At 48.3% G+C, this 13208-nt stretch overlaps 1 long non-coding RNA gene across 1 annotated transcript; it reads right to left on the bottom strand.

Annotated features, from left to right (window-relative positions):
- Nucleotides 1-335: 335 nt before the first annotated feature.
- Nucleotides 336-7241, bottom strand: LOC128826709 (uncharacterized). Its single transcript, XR_008442878.1, has 2 exons — nt 6593-7241; nt 336-2746 (listed from the first exon to the last, which is right to left on the bottom strand). It is a non-coding gene; the product is annotated as an uncharacterized LOC128826709 (long non-coding RNA).
- Nucleotides 7242-13208: the final 5967 nt, after the last annotated feature.

Here is a 13208-nt window from a genome sequence, read left to right as displayed (position 1 = left end):
TACCCATTGAGCCCGACGATCTAGCCAGCTTTCTATCCACCTTACAGTCCATTCATCCAGCCCATACTTCTTTAACTTGCTGGCAAGAATAGTGTGGGAGACTGTATCAGTGACCCAAACTCCTCCTATGGATCTTTAGAGGACGAGAAATAAAAATTCAAGGTTATTGTTTATTGCCAATATCAGCTGGAGTGCGGACAAATTATCATAAGGAAGCAATTGGGGGAAGCAATTGCTGTGTTAGCAGCTTTCCCTGCCACTAACATTGTTAGCCAAGTGGGCTCGTTTCCCCCTGGAGCTGCCCAATTACCCCAAGGAGGCACGGGAGTCTAGAAGACGGCTTCAAGTTCTTTATTGATCAGTCAGCTGAGCGGGTGTCCCCCTCGACTCATGCCAGAGGGAGGAACACACCTTACAAGCGTAGAGCAAGCCTTTTTATACCCAGTAACAAATGACTTAACGTGCATACATTCTGCTGACCTAAGGAATTTTTAAATTCCTTTCTAGGGGTATATAGGATACATCTGTTGGGGCCCCCTTGACTGATTGCTTTTCCATGGGTAGGGGTAATGAGATACATCTGCTGGGCCTCCTTGCTGTTGGGCCTCTTTGATTGATTGTCTTGCTATACATTTATATACGGGAAATGAAGCTGTGGCCATGGGGAATAGCGAGTATTTGGCCTTTGTTCTAACAAGGTTCTCCCCCCTTAAAAGCATTTTGAGAGCCCTATGGCCCCCAATCCTCAACTTTAACCGGTTGATATAGTGCCATCATGCGTTGGCGTACAATTTGATTAGCCATTCGTCGGACAAATGCAACTACACAGGGAGCAAAGCAAGCTAAGGATAATAGGGTTGTAATAAAGAATATAAAGAGAAGAAGGCCTTCTCGGAGCCATCCCAGTTGCGGTAACCAGGACGTGAACCAGTCCGTATTCCATCCACCCCATGCTTGGACCGGGACGTGGGCCAGCTTTCTCATTTCTTTTGTTAGCTGTTTTACCGCCTTTCCATTATCATCTATTTGTAAACAGCAATTAGATTAGTTTAATTTTGCACAGATTCCCCCTTCCTCTGCCAGCAAATAATCAAGAACTAGATGGTGCTGGTAGAGCACATTCCTCATCTGAGTGGACTGATCGGCCAAAAGATCAAGAGCTGCAGCCGTTTGATTAGTTATTACTTCTAAAATGGCTTGCAGCCTAATTATCCGATTTAGGTTGTAAATGGGCTCCCTTGCCCCTGAGATCCATTCATTAGGATTCCATGTTGCTGGACCATAATGTTTTATAATTCTCTCAGGGGGCCACTCTTGAGCTCCCCACGTTTGGGAGCTTCCAGCGGTTAATGCGGGATCAACGGACCGCTTCTCCCTAATCAAGTCGTCATATACCTTAATTCCTAACTTATTTCCCTGAATTTGGGGTAGTAGAAAGAACAAGGGCCTAATGTACCCAACTTAACATATTCCTGACCAATTTGGAGGCAATCTTCGATAAGCGTATTGCCCACATATCCAGTAATGGGCCTTTTAGGGCCCATTGTCCATTCGCAAAGGGGCCATCCCAGGTTTTGGGATAGTCCTCGGGGCCTGGTTCTTCGTAATACAAAGAGTTACCCATCTCTAGGGGTCCCCCTAATACAATAGATGTACCGTCAGGATTACAATAGTCACATTTCCAAGGCCAAGCCCCTTCCTTCCAAGCGCAATTACAACCAAATTTAGGGCTATTGGTAGTAGACCAAAAATGATTAAAATGGGTTACCCGAGTTCCATTAGAATGTTGCCATGCCCACTGATACCAGCGTACCACGTGATCCTTACTGTTGGTATTATCTCGCTGGCAACTTAGAAAGAGGGCATCAAAGAACCCATCTTGTCCAACTGCCTTACAGCCCTCGCCGGTATGCTGTTGGTAGGAACAACTTACCCAGCTATGATTAGTGAGTTTTACGTGGGTATGGTTCCACCGTCCTTGATATTTAGAACAGTCATACGTATGGCAACTAGGGTGATCATAGCAGTCAAATCCTAGAGATAGGGTCCAGTCACATCGGCTTTTGCCCACATATACCCCTTCTTGTTTTGTTCGGTTTAGACAAAGGATCCCCATCTCAGAGGAATAGAGTCACCAAGGGCTACTATCCTCATCCCAAACTTCTGTTCCTTTGTGGACTATACTTAAATTACTGATCCACCATTTAGCTTGCGCTGGCTGGGCTACCCAAGGCCATTCATTCCAATCCCCTGGACCTCCACAAACCCAGCAGCTACTAAGATTGAAGGAACTCGCTATTATTTCTCCCAATTGTATAAACCTATTCTCCCAACCATAGCCGTGATAGACACCTATGAACAGAAATATCAATAATGAGTTCATTATTGCTTTTTCCTAAACAGTCCTCTTAGCCCATCGAGTCCTTGATACTCCCAGACGGTGTCTTCGCCCGTGCCACCCCGGGCTTCCGGGGCCGGGGCGGGCAGAGGGCCGGTGTCCTCTTCCGTGGGATTGGTTCCCTGGTCAGGATTCAGAAACCGCTTTACCCGGGTGTGATGTGTCCATTTGTCACTCCCGAGAATTTTAACTGCGGCCTGGCTGATGAGCGAAACGGTGTGTGGACCGTCCCACCTTGGCGTAAGGGGGTCGCGTTTCCACTTCTTGACAAGGACCTGGTCACCGATCCGGAACGGATGCACGGTCTGGTCCAAGGGGAGAGCCTGGAATGGCGCCGCGTCGATGCAGCTGTAACAAAACAGATTGCAACCCGGAAACCTGTTTCCATAGTAAGTCATTTCCCACTTCCCAGGTTACATCCTCCCGGAATCCTGGGATAAGTATTCGGGGTGGAAATCCAAAGACTAGTTCAAAGGGCGAAAGTTTAAGACCCTTACGTGGGGCTCTTCGAATACGGGTGAGGGCGAGTGGCAAGGCATCAAGCCACTTTAAGCTAGACTGTGTGCATATTTTAGTCAAAGTATCTTTGAGAGTTCTATTCATTCTTTCTACTTGACCCGAGCTTTGCGGCCTCCAGGGTGTATGTAGCTTCCATTGTATACCGAGTGCCTGGGACACCTGTTGCAAGACTTCAATACAGTCATGAGTGGGGCTGGTCTCATAGGAAACCCAAGGGTCAGGCAATAGGGTAGCTAGGTTGAGGGAGCTAACTGTCCTAAAGGTTAAGTTAGGGGCTAGCAAGAGCCCTACCTCATATCTGGTATATCAACTGGGATTTAAATGCTTTTCCCCAGCGCCTGTCCCCAGTATTTGAGGCACCCCGTGGGGGACCACAACCTCAGTGTCCCCTCCCAGGGTCAATTTTTCAGCCTCTTGTACAAGAAGAGCGGTTGCTGCAACGGCCCATAAGCAGGCAGGCCACCCCTTGGCGACAGGGTCCAACACCTTTGAGTAGTATCCAATGGGTCGCCAGGTTGGTCCTGACCTTTGGCACAGGACTCCAGCTGCCGCCCCTCCTCTTTCATGAACGTATAGGGTGAATGGTCTCCGGGGGTCTGGGAGGACTAGAGCGGGAGGCTGAACCAAGGCTTCTTTAAGCTCTCGAAATGCTTTTTCCATTTCCCTGGTCCATTTCCAGTGGAACAGACCTTCTTTAATCAAAGACTCATATAGTGGTCTGGCTTTTCCCCCATAGTCAGGGATCCAGAGTCGACAGAAGCCAGTCAGTCCCAGAAAAGCCCTTAATTCTCGGGGGTTCTGGGGTTGAGGGCTGTTAAGTATAACCTGGATTCTTTCTTTACCCAAACTGCGACTCCCTTGGCAGAGGTGGTATCCAAGGAAGGTGACCTGCTGCTTAACCAACTGAGCTTTTTCCTTTGATACTTTATATCCCTGTACCCCAAGGTGACTGAGGAGCTCTACAGTTTGCTCCTTGCAGACTGTCTCTGTTTCAGTACTCAAGAGGAGATCATCGCAGTACTGAACTATGTTACATGAAGGGTGTTTAGCCAGGAATGGGGCGAGGTCCCTTTTTAACTGGCTGCCAAAAATCTCGGGTGCACAGGTAAGTCCTTGTGGGACAACGGTCCAAAGGTATTGAGCTTTGTAGTGGGTATCTGGGTCCTCCCACTCAAAGGCAAACAGTTTCTGCTATTAACTTGTTAATTTGTCTTAGGTCCTGGACCAACCGATACTGCCCATTAGGCTTAGGCACCCCCATTATTGGAGTATTGTATGGGGACGTGTCTTCCTTTAACCACCCGCACTGCAAGAACTTTTGAATCAGGGGTTTTAACCCGATCCGAGTGGTTAACTTAAGGGGGTATTGTCGAATTCGGACTGGGCTGCTTCCCTCCTTAAGGGAAATATGCACCGGTGTAGCATTCCTGGCTCGGGCCACGCCTCCTTCCTCCGCCCAGACCTTGGGATTTACACCCCCTCTCCCCCCCCCTCCCCCGGCAGCTGGCTTCCATCACTTCCCTTACATTCCAGGGAGTGATCTCTAGCATTTATGAGAGCCATCTGGTAATTAGAGGCTTGTTGCTTAGGGATTCTGACTTCCATTGTCCCGTTATCGAATGAGATCTCCGCCTGTAATTTAGTGAGGATATCTCGTCCGAGCAGCGCTATGGGGCAGGAGGGACTGCAAACAAACTGATGGGAAATTTGACGGTCCCCTATTTTTACTAGGAGAGGCAAAGCTTTTTTTTTTTTTTTTTCCCAAAGTTGTAGTTTGTCCCTCTATCCCCTGGACTATGGCACATCCCCGAGCTCTATCTCGGGGGGCCTTATTAAGGGGGAGCAAACTAAGAGTGGCCCCAGTATCAATAAGGGCTTCAATTGGGCGGCCCTCCACTTTAATTTTTACCGTGGGATCCAGGCTGGCAGCTTGTGCTGTCAGGAGGGGCCACTGGGTCCCTCGGCTTCTCTATGGGGAAGATCCCTCCCCTGAACGTCCCGTGTTGTTGTAAAGGAGGGGAAGGACCGGGTTTTGTTTTTACGTTCCTTTCCCATGGCCTGTCGCCGGGGGCATTCATTCTTCCAGTGCCCCTCTTCCCTACAGATAGCGCACTGGTTTTGACCCAGGCGGGGGTCCCGTCCCCTCCCAGGTGGCCCTGGCTTCTCCTTAACCTTGTCCCCCCTTTCTGCATATCCTTCTCTCAGGGCCATGGCCAAAACGCGGGCCCCTTTCTTTCGCTCCTCATCATCCCTCCGATCATAAACCTTCATGGCTATTTCTAAAAGTTCCTCTATATTCTTGCCCAAAGCCCCTTACAATTATATAGCTCACTAGTGGTAAAGGGAACATATACCATAGTGAGATTACCCTCAGGGGCTACAGTTTCCCGCAGTGGACACAAATAATTCTGTTGCAGGGGCCCTTGGAGTCCCGGGCCACCCTTGCTCGATGAGCTAATAAGGGTAAACCGAATATCCCCAGGGTTATAGTCAGATGACAAGTTCCACTGCGTTTCAGATCTCTGAGCTGTCATGGGGCCAGTCTTTCTCCTGGTGTGGTTAGACACCTGGGAGCTCAGAGAGATCGGAGGGGGCTCCCGTTTGGAAAAGTCCTGGTCGCTTGGCTCACCCCTTTCAGTTGAGGCATTATCCTCAGAGGAGGGGGTGGGGATTTCAATTGAGGGTACCGGAGCCGGGAGGCCAGGATACAAAGGGGGAGGGGGCATAGGATCAGGGGCAGAGGGAATCACAGCCTGCAGACAAGATTTCTTAACAGGGAAACAGGGTTTCCTAACAGGGGCACGGGCCATTAAGGTTTTAATAGTTTGTGATCTACATTTTTGCAACCATGGGGGATGATTGGCCACAAGGTCCTGCCAAATATCTATATAGGGATATTGGTCCCAATGCCCATCCCAGGTCACAATGCTATGTACTGCTTGTACAACCCCTGGTTTGAGCGTCCCTCCCTCGGGCCATTCCACCCCGAATGTCATCCATTCAAGAGTACAGAATTTTACAAGCTTGTCTTTACATAATACAATTCCATAATTAGCCTGGCGTCTAAACGCCTTCCAGCTATCCAGCATACATCCCAGGGGTGTCCAGGAGGTGCTTTGTCCGGACCCCATTATGCTTTACCCAGAGTTTTCCGAGACAGAGATATCAAGAGGGGGAAGAGGTATAGATCTAGTTCTAACTCAGATATCCGCTGGGTCATAAGGTTCGGCTGACCCCCCTTGCAATCAAGATATCCTGGTCATCGGGTTTCCCCTTGCAGGAGTCTTGGGGCGGCTGAAGTCAGCTTAAGCCTCAGACCTGTCAGCAGCACACATTCATCTTTCACACAGATCCTTTAATCAGTTACAATCTCGGTTTCCAACACACCATTAAGAGGAGAAACAAGATTACCCTTCCTATAAACAAGAGTAATCCCTGAGGTTGCTCCAAGTCCCAATAATTGTTAAAAACGGCCCATGGACTTGTGGAGTGAGTTACGTTACTCATTGGCCGTTATTTGCTTACCCTTTAACCAAAAACACAACAACAAGACATTTACAAAGCTACAATAATGTTAACATACCTTCCCGTATACAGGCTGCCTAGGGGATTTCCACTGTCCAACCCACACCTCGGGGGTGTTATTCCTCAAACCCAGGAGGTAAACGCACTTACCGCCCGAAGTGGCCGCGTCCGGCAGTCAGACTTCCCCTTCTTCTGAAGCCGTCTTGCTTCCGTGTCCTTCAGAGTTCTCTTTAGAGAGGACACAGCCGCCCCGGCCGATTGTGACGATCCGAGGCCCGAGCAAACCAACCGCTCGAGGTGGCCACTCCTCGGAATCGCCCTCGGCCGTCGGTCAGTGCCCTCTACAGGGAGAGAAGTCCCTTCGTGGTCGCCATTTGTTAGCCAAGTGGGCTCGTTTCCCCCTGGAGCTGCCCAATTACCCCAAGGAGGCACGGGAGTCTAGAAGACGGCTTCAAGTTCTTTATTGATCAGTCAGCTGAGCGGGTGTCCCCCTCGACTCATGCCAGAGGGAGGAACACACCTTACAAGCGTAGAGCAAGCCTTTTTATACCCAGTAACAAATGACTTAACGTGCATACATTCTGCTGACCTAAGGAATTTTTAAATTCCTTTCTAGGGGTATATAGGATACATCTGTTGGGGCCCCCTTGACTGATTGCTTTTCCAGGGGTAGGGGTAATGGGATACATCTGCTGGGCCTCCTTGCTGTTGGGCCTCTTTGATTGATTGTCTTGCTATACATTTATATACGGGAAATGAAGCTGTGGCCATGGGGAATAGCGAGTATTTGGCCTTTGTTCTAACACATGATACCCAGGGTGTGTGCACCACCGCACAGTCGCTGCTAGCAGTGTGAGCCTGTGCATACCTCACTGACACCTACATCGCATGGAGACCCATTGGGGGAAATCCTGCCCCCATTGAAGTCAATGTGAAACTCCCAGGATTTCACCCATAACCTGTCTTCCTTCCCAGTGAGGCAGAGGGTTAGCAGTGAGTGGTACTGGGGCTTCTCACTAGAGCTGATTCCCACTTGGGTAACATTTCAAAGGAGGTTTTCAAACTTGCCTGGGGATTTGACCATCCAGTTCCCAGGAGTTTTAATAGGAACTTCTAAACCTTGAACATCTCTGCCTTGGTTGGTTGGTTGGTTGACTGGAGAGGCTGGTGGGGAAAGCCCCTCTGTAGCCAGATAGATTTTCAAGCTGGGGGGATTCTTCCCTATCGCTGTGGTGTGGAGTTTGGGAAGGATGTTTTCCTCTTGCTTGGATGTGTGTCGCTGTGTCTGTGAGGGGTAGGGTCTGACTAGCCAGGGTAATAGCAGATGTGGGAATCAGCTACCTGCTCCTGGGTAGAGGGAGGTAGCAGCAGTGAGACCAGGGTAACAGACACAACCTGAACCCTGGGAATCCTGAGTAAATCCATGTTCCAAGCCCATGGGTCTCTGCCGAGCTGGAACAGGCAAACAAATTGCTCTTTTCTATCACTTCACTTTGTCATTATTAAAAGCTGTGAGTCACCCTGGAGCTTCTCAGCCAATTCACTGCGGCATCTGGGGAGAGAATGACAGTTACACATTATCATTTGGGGGTAAATGCCTTTAAGGGAAGGCACTTTGCTGGGCACGAATTATAACCCTCCTGCTCCCACCCCTCCCCCAGCCAGGGCAGGGCTCCCCCGTAGGTAGCACTGAGCACAATGGAGCTTGATCCTGAGCAGCGTTGCTGGGGATACCAGGACAGAGGATTTAACATGGCTGTTGAAGATGTTCAGTGGAAACTGTCTGTCTGGGTTTTTGAAAAATCTATTTAGTCACAAACAGAGTCGGCTTTCAGCAGAAAATGTCAAGATTTTGTTCAAAAAAGAAGTTTTCCAAAATTGAAATATTTTGGCCAAATCTAGAAATATTCTGATTCAAAATACCACCATGGTGCCACATGGGACTTGTAGTTCAGTTGCATTGTGCTCATATTTTCCCCTACAGGCCGGGCTGGATGGCTGGGCTTCATCTCCCATGATGCACTGCAACTAGGGACTCCCATGATGTACTTGTTCCCATCACCAAGAGGGGAGAAAGTGGTGCATCATGGGAGAGTCAGAGAGCCTGGCTCAAAGAGGAGACAAGGAGCAGGAGGCACCTGGACTAGAGCTCCCATGAGGCACTCTTGCACCCAGCTCCCAGGGAAGGGGCTGGAACACTTTCCAATGGGAGCTTCCCCAGGATGTGCCCTTTCCATAAAGGATGGGAAGTGGTAACACTTTGTCTCAGTCCCCTAAGCAACGCAGGACTGGGGATTACGGGCAAAGGGTGGAACAAAGGAACCCGAGGGACTCAACTGCACTAGCCCTGGCATCCTGAGAACTCTTTTTCATCCTTCAGTTTGATCACAGGCAATTTGTTGTTGTAACTCTTGGCCAGACAGTCTGATCAGACAGTGGGATCTGTCCATCCCCCACCAATTAACACATTTGCCCCCGACCCCTACTTTATTCCTCTTCTGCAGGTGACCCTGATAACCCCAATACTCTACAAAAACTCTTACATTGAATATGATCTTCAGCAGAGTTGCTGGTGTCACGCTGGGCTCGTTCCCTGTGGGGAATAATAAGGACACAGGGTATCAGTGATGCCGTGTGCTCTCTTTCTGTCACCTTGGTAACACTGAGTCTGTTTTCAGAGGTCCAGCTGTGAGTAGATTTCTTCCCATGGCTGGTTCTCCTGCTTACATCTCCATTCAGCTCACACTCAGTGGAAAGGCAGCAAGCCCTACTTCTGGATAATCAGAGAACATGGTGGCTTTACCATTTATGGAGGGAACATCTAATAAAGATGAGACTTGAACATCCTGTTCTACTTCAGCAAAATGTCACAGAAACTAACTAACCAAAACCCCACTGTGTCAGTATGGAGTTAAGATTGGGGGGGGGGGGGGAAACTGAAAATCCCTGATATTTTAGGACAGAAGTTGAAGAGAACTTGGTCATTTTCACAAAGTTAGAACTGGGTGACATTTTTCAACAGAATTTTTTTCCATGAACAATAGTTTAACCAAAATAAAATGTTTGGCCAAACCATTAAATCCAATGAAATTTTCAATGAAAAAAATCTTAAACAAAATGTTTGTTTTGTTTTCTTTTGAATAGACACTTTTGTTTTGTTTCACTTGTTTATTTGAAATTTTTTCACCCAAATAAAACTGGATTTTTGGCCCAGGGCTGCTCAGTGTAGAAAGGCTGAACATGCATGGTTAAGGCGAGACTTCAATGTCTTTGCACAGTGTGGAAATACAGCTTCAGACCCCACTTCTGGCCTAGTCTGCTAACCAGCTCCCATGTCCGAGGAGGGCAGGGTGGGGGTGTTTGTACAGAGAGACTGGTCATAAGGCAGAAGGAGGGAGGGAGGGAGGAAGGGAATATTTGGGGAGAGGCAGCTAAGGAGACCTACAGGTGGGTGGCGCAGGAGGCAGGCAGGGAACATACAGTGCTGGGAGTCGGGGTGGGAGCTCTCAGCACTGAGGTCTGTGTGTCATGTCCCTCTTACCCCCACCAGTTTTATTGGCAGAGTCACTGCACTGAGAACCCAGGCTGGGATGGAAACTGGCATAGTCTGGAAACTGCCTCTAGTCTCCCCATGCGCCTTTCCCTCTCTGTGTCCAGCTGGTCACCCCATGGATTGCCTGGTCTCCCACCTGGGCACTCTCTGCCCCATCCTCAGGGCTGGCTTCTCCCCCTATCATGTCCGTCTGGGCCAGGACTGTGTAGATTTCCTGGAATCCCTCTTGGAGCAATGTGCACCTCATTAATATGCTCCGAGCTATGTGGTGGTGAGGCCAGCATGGGGCAGGCAGGTTTAGAACCAGTGTATGGATGCCGTGGCCCTCAGAAGGGCATCTGGCTGCAGAAGGAGTAGAGGGGAAAGGGAGCAGGAGTCGGTGGGAGCCATGAGTGGCAGGTGCTGGCTGCAGAGCAACTGGGAGTGACCCTTGGACTCTCTCTTTGGGGTCCCTGCAGGATTTGTGTGTGTGAAGGGTGGGGAAGGGTCCCTGAGAACCCGCTGACAGGGTGGTGGGCAGACAGCAAGCCAGCAGCACTTAGCAGCTCCCTCGGCACTGAGGGCAGCCAACGAGTTGGTCCCGCTGGTCTGTGCTGCAGAGGTGACCACTTCAGAGCCCCCTCTGCATAGCACGTTGTTCAGCGTGCACTGAATCCCCACAGGTGTTCCTGCTGCCCGGCTCTCACCAGCAGGCAGGGGAGCGCAACGGCTGCCCCATGAACAGACCCGCACCGAAATCACGGGCCGCTGTGAGGGAACCATCTGTGGGTGTTTTGGGGCACGTCTGTGTGTAGACGTGCTGAACTTGGTGCTAAACCCTCTGAAGCCGATGGAGCTAACATTGCGTGTTAGCCACAACAGCTGGATGGACTGGAGACCCTTGGTTCCCAGCCAGGCCTGGCCACTCCCAGCTCTGCCCCAAAGAAGAGACCCAGTTCTAGGGAGCTGGCTGGGTCACTCAGTGCCACTGTGTGGCCAACCAACCCCGACACCCCCTGAGTGTAAAACAGGGTCACTTTCAGTCTTTGACACCCCCGGGGGTGATTTTCAAATGTAGTCACTCTGGTGCTGGTGAATTCGATGGGGACATGCTGCTTTGGCAAACTCCTTCCTGAAAGTGTCTCCTCCGAATCCCTAGATCCCATCCCAACCAGGGAGTTCATTCTGCCCTGGCCTTTTCAAAAATTCCTCCAGAATAAACATACGAACATAAGAACGGCCCTACTGGGTCAGACCAAAGGTCCATCTAGCCCAGTATCCTGTCTACCGACAGTGGCCAGATGCCCCAGAGGGAAGGAACAGAACAGGTGATCATCAAGTGATCCATCCCCTGTCGCTCATTCCCAGATTCTGGCAAATAGAGGCTAGGGACACCATTCCTGCCCATCCTGGTTAATAGACATTGATGGACCTTTCCTCAATGAATTTATCTAGTTCTTTTTTGAACCCTATTATGGTGTTGGCCTTCACAACATCCTCTGGCAAGGAGTTCCACAGGTTGATTGTGTGATGTGTGAAGAAATACTTCCTTTTATTTGTTTTAAACCTGCTGCCTATTAATTTCATTTGGTGACCCCTAGTTCTTGTGTTCTGAGAAATAATAAACAATACTTCCTTATCTACTTTCTCTACACCGGTCATGATTTTATAGACCTCAATCATATCTACCCTTAGCCATCTCTTTTCTAAGCAGAAAAGTAGCAGTCTTATTCATCTCTCCTCATATGGAAGCCATTCCATACTCCTAATAATTTTTGTTGCCCTTTTCTGAACCTTTTCCAATTCCAATATATCTTTTTTGAGATGGGGCGACCACATCTGCACACAGTATTCAAGATGTGGGCATACCATGGATTTATATAGAGGCAACACGATATTTTCTGTCCTATTATCTATCCCTTTCTTAATTATTTCCAGCATTCTGTTTGCTTTTTTGAGTGTCGCTGCACATTGTGTGGATGTTTTCAGAAAACTGTCCAAAATGACTCCAAGATCTCTTTCTTGAGTAGTAACAGCTAATTTATCTGTCATTTTGTTGCCCAGTCACCCAGTTTTGAAAGATCCTTTTGTAGCTCTTCGCAGTCTGCCTGGGTCTTAACTAGCTTTAGTAATTTTGTATCATCTGCAAATTTTGCCACCTCATTGTTTACCCCTTTTTCCAGATCATTTATGAATATGTTGAATAGGACTGGTCCCAGAACAGACCCTTGGGGACATCACTATTTACCTCTGTCCATTCTGAAAACTGATTATTTTTACCTACCCTTTGTTTCCTATCTTTTAACCAGTTACCAATCCATGAGAGCACCTTCCCTCTTATCCCGTGGCAGCTTACTTTGCGAAAGAGCATTTGGTGAGGGACCTTGTCAAAGGCTTTCTGAAAATCTAAGTACAGTATATCCACTGGATCTCCTTGGTCCACATGCTTGTTGACCCCCTCAAAGAATTCTAGTAGATTGGTGGGGCATGATTTCCCTTTAATAAACCATCTTGACTCTTCCTCAACAAATTATGTTCATCGATATGTCTGACAATATTGTTCTTTATTATAGTTTCAACCGGTTTGCCCAGTACTGAAGTCAGGCTTACAGGCCTGTAATTGCTGGGATCACCTCTGGAGCCCTTTTTAAAAATTGGCATCACATTAGCTATCCGCCAGTCATCTGGTACAGAAACTGATTTAAATGATAGGTTACAGACTATAGTTGGTAGTTCTGCAATTTCACATTTGAGTTCCTTCAGAACTCTTGGGTGAATACCATCTGGTCCTGGCAATTTATTGCTGTTTAATTTATCAATTTGTTCCAAAACCTCAGATCCTCAGTTGTGAAGACCGATGCAAATAATTCATTTAGTTTCTCCATAATGGCCTTATTGTCCTTGAGTGCTCCTTTACCACCTCGATCATCCAGTGGCCCCACTGCTTGGTTAGCAGGCTTTCTGCTTCTGATATACTTTAAAAAAAATTGCTATTACTTTTTGAGTCTTTGGCTAACTGTTCCTCAAATTCTTTTTTGGCCTTCCTAATTGTATTTTTACAGTTCATTTGACAGTGTTTATGCTCCTTTCTATTTTCCTCACTAGGATTTAATTTCCACTGCTTCTTTTACTTTGTTGTTTAGCCGTGATGGCTCTTTTTTGGTTCTCTTACTATGTTTTTAATTTGGGGTATACATTTAAGTTGAGCCTGTATCATAATAGACACCATAGTGT

This window comes from Malaclemys terrapin, chromosome 20, assembly GCF_027887155.1.
Source record: "Malaclemys terrapin pileata isolate rMalTer1 chromosome 20, rMalTer1.hap1, whole genome shotgun sequence".
Lineage (NCBI taxonomy): Eukaryota > Metazoa > Chordata > Testudines > Emydidae > Malaclemys > Malaclemys terrapin.
Note: the sequence above shows the minus strand (reverse complement) of the source record. Positions and strands in the feature narration are given on the sequence as shown.